Below are 3,952 nucleotides of genomic sequence, written 5' to 3'. Positions count from 1 at the left end.
GGTGGGTAGGTCTTGTGTCCTAACTCACATTCCTGGATGCTTAATGACTTCCAGCTGCTCAGTGATTAGAGCAACTTGTTACCTCTTAACCCTTTAGTACCCACATAAACCAAACTGAGAGCTACATAGGGAATTAGCCTTCTGATCAGTAGATCTGATAGGCTGTTGAAATTGCACTATGTTTGTTTTTAAATCAGAGAACGCTACAATCAAAAGAGGCCTTAAAGGGCATCTCCTCAAACCCTCTTGTCAATGCAGGATCTCCAACGGATGATGAAAATATAGCATCCCTCATGGGTGGCTGCCCAGTTCCTGCTGAATTGCTCCCAGCAATTCTCAGTGCACTGCTGAACAGCTCTTATCATTTGGATGTTTCTCCTAAGGCAGAGATGAGGAAACTGTGGTCCTTCAGTTGCTATGGGACTTTCTATCAGCCTCAGGCAGCATCAGTGATGGCCAGGGTAACAGAAACTCTGGAGGGCCACAGATTCTCCACCGCTGCATCAGGTTTTGCGTCTGCATCCGGGTGTCCACTGCTAACCATTCTTACTGTACCATTTCCAGGAGTTCAAAACTGAGTGCAAAATAAAATAATAAAAAAAGGAAAAGCCAGCTCCCCTAGTGCAAGTTATTGATTGAATGGCTCTGAGATTTTAACATTTCAAATTAAACCTATATAATAATGTCATGGACTCAGTCTGAGTAAGTACATAATAACGTGGCTAATTAAAAAATTAGAATTAATTAACCTTTTCAAAAAAAGTAGCCCATTTCAGTGCCCCAGGTAAATATTCAACTAATTAAAGTAAAAATAGGGCAAGAAACAAAGCTATTATTTGCAAATGCATGTTTTGTGCAACGGGGGCTCCTTCAGCGCCATTCCAAGCTGTTAAATAATTATATATTTAGGACACACTGCCTACATCAAAATTGGTATGAAAACATATGGAAAATCTGACAACGTACCACAGTGCAGTTAATTATTAATCACAGCACCTCAGCTATTTCACTCCTTTACCTTTTTTCAAAAAAGGAGGGAGGGAAAGAACAATCGTATTAAGGACTAATCATCAGCCCTGTTTTTCTGCGTTTTTTGTGGAAACCAGGATCACATTAACACATTTTAAAATTGTTAGCACCATTCAGCGACGCAAATTCCTCATCCCTGGGGCTGTCACAAGTCCCCAGTTCCTCTCTCGAGATCACAGGCTGCTCAGCAGTCTAAGTACTATAGAATCCTAATGCACAACATGACAGAGAGGGATTGTACACCGAAGGGACAAAATGTACCTTCCCTTTGCACTGTGTGTTTTGTGCTTCCGCCTGACTCACAAAGTTCTGCTTGCCACCAGCGCCATTTTGTCTTCCTGTAGAGCACTCTTATTTATTTCCCCATTGATAGCAACTCACACACTTTATTGGCCTTCTGATTTTGGGAGGTGAGAGTCCATTTTGCCTCCTCTCCCCTTGCTGCCTAAAGCTCGTTTAAAAAGGTAAAGGGACCTCTGACCATTAGGGTCCAGTCGTGGCCGACTCTGGGACTGCGGTGCTCATCTCGCTTTATTGGCCAAGGGAGCCGTACAGCTTCTAGGTCATGTGGCCAGCAGCGCACAGAAACGCCATTTACCTTCCCACCAGAGCGGTACCTATTTATCTACTTGCACTTTGACGTGCTTTCGAACTGCTAGGTTGCAGGAGAAGGGGCCGAGCAACGGGAGCTCACCCCGTCACGGGGATTCGAACCGCTGACTTTCTGATCAGCAAGTCCTAGGCTCTGTGCTTTAACCCACAGCGCCACCCGAATCCAAAGCTCATTTACTTCACCTTATAAAACTTGATGGGAGATATTAACAACTGTATCTGCTCCCAATTGCACAGTCGGCTTTGATTTCTTTATCCCATTAGAATACAAGGCAGGAGTGTGACCTACGTGGAGCTAAAGAACAAATCTTATTATGGCGGATGGTTGGGTGCATGGAAGTAGGACAGACATTATCTGCTCACATGCATACTTCCCAACCTTCTGGGATGCCTGTTGGCCGACACTATTTCATCTATGGTTGGGAGTGTTGTCTGTTGCCCCTGTGAGCACTTTTAACAGCAATACACCGGTTCATGTTCTTACACAGAGCCTATTTTTTTTACTGTAAGCACCTCAGGACTGGTAGTGATTTCTGCTTAAATATAACAACCTCCTGAGCATTTCAGCTTCCAATCAGGCATGGAACCTGGACAAACGATGCAGATACCTTGATGAAATTGAGGGTTCAGATCTGGCCAGTGCATCAATGAGGCCACCTGAGAGAAGGTGGCATAATAAGCAGAGACATCACCTTGCCAACAAAGGTCTGTATAGTTAAAGCTAGTTTTCCCAGTAGGAAATGAGAGCTGGACCATAAAGGCGGCTGATCACATAAGAATTGATGCTTTTGAATTATGGTGCTGGAGGAGACTCTTGAGAGTCCCATGGACTGCAAGAAGATCAAACCTATCCATTCTGAAGGAAATCAGCCCTGAGTGCTCTCTGGAAGGACAGATCCTGAAGCTGAGGCTCCAATACTTTGGCCACCTCATGAGAAGACTCCCTGGAAAAGACCCTGATGTTGGGAAAGATGGAGGGCACAAGGAGAAGTGGACGACAAAGGATGAGATGGTTGGACAGTGTTCTCTAAGCTACCAACATGAGCTTGACCAAACTGCGGGAGGCAGTGGATGACAGGAGTGCCTGGCGTGCTCTGGTCCATGGGGTCACGAAGAGTTGGACACGACTAAACGACTAAACAACAACAACAATAATAATCTCAAATTATTTTAACTTCCTAGAGATTTATTGCTCAACAACGAACTTGGCTTGGGAAATTGTGGAGTCATCCTGTGATGACAGGCCCAAGTGGGAAAGGTCCTAGATCAGAATGTAGACACAATCAATGGAGATAATGTGCAACATCCTGGAGAAAGCAGCCAACTAGAAAACCTACCTTAAGTGTATCTCAAAAGGTTTTCAACCTTTTTGTGTCCATGGCTCCCTTGACCAACTACATTCTTTCTGTGGCACCCGTGGGGCTCTGGAGCCCAGTTATGCCACCCCTTGCCTGCAGAGCTGGCAACTTCTCACCCTTTTCCAAACACCCACCCTTGTGGAGTGTTCCCTCAGCCTCCTCTCCTCTCTCATTGGGAGTCCTCAGGGCAGCCGCAGCTGTCACCTCTAGTCTCTGAGCTGTCCCACAGGGTCTTGGGAAGCAGCCCATCGTCAGCCCACGGGTACCATTCGCCTCGGGGAGTTTGAAGCCAGGGCTGTTGCAACAGACAGCTGTGCAAGCCTTTGGGAGGCAGAAGGCATCAGAGAAGCGAGGGAAAGAAAGAGGGAAAGAGGCCAGTGTTGCCCGCGGCAACCCTGACCATCATTCAAGGCACCCCAGGGTGCCACACGGCACACTGGTTGAAAACCACTGGTGTATCTCATTAGTGTTTTTGGCTTGCGTAAAAAGGTAAAGGGAACCCTGACCACTAGGTTCAGTCATGGCCGACTCTGGGGTTGCGGCGCTCATCTCGCTTTATTGGCCAAGGGAGCCGGCGTACAGCTTCCGGGTCCTGTGGCCAGCATGACTAAGCCACTTCTGGCGAACCAGAGCAGCGCACGGAAACACCGTTTACCTTCCCGCCGGAGCGGTGCCTATTTATCTACTTGCACTTTGACGTGCTTTTGAACTGCTAGGTTGGCAGGAGCAGAGACTGAACAAAGGGAGCTCAGCCCGTCGTGGGGATTCGAACCGCTGACTTTCTGATCAGCGAGTTCTAGGCTCAGTGGTTTAACCCACAATGCCACCCGCGTCCCTTGAAATACCTTTCAGTTAAGATACGCTGCTTTAAAAACATTCAAAACATCTATCAGGAGTGAACATAGACCAATGACACCAAAAGGTATGGGAAACTGCCCTACTAGAAAAGTTAA

Source organism: Podarcis vaucheri (assembly GCF_965113315.1).
Source record: "Podarcis vaucheri genome assembly, chromosome: 1".
NCBI classification, from domain to species: Eukaryota; Metazoa; Chordata; class Lepidosauria; order Squamata; family Lacertidae; genus Podarcis; species Podarcis vaucheri.
The sequence above is the reverse complement of the archived record's forward strand: the minus strand, read 5'-3'. Positions refer to the sequence as shown.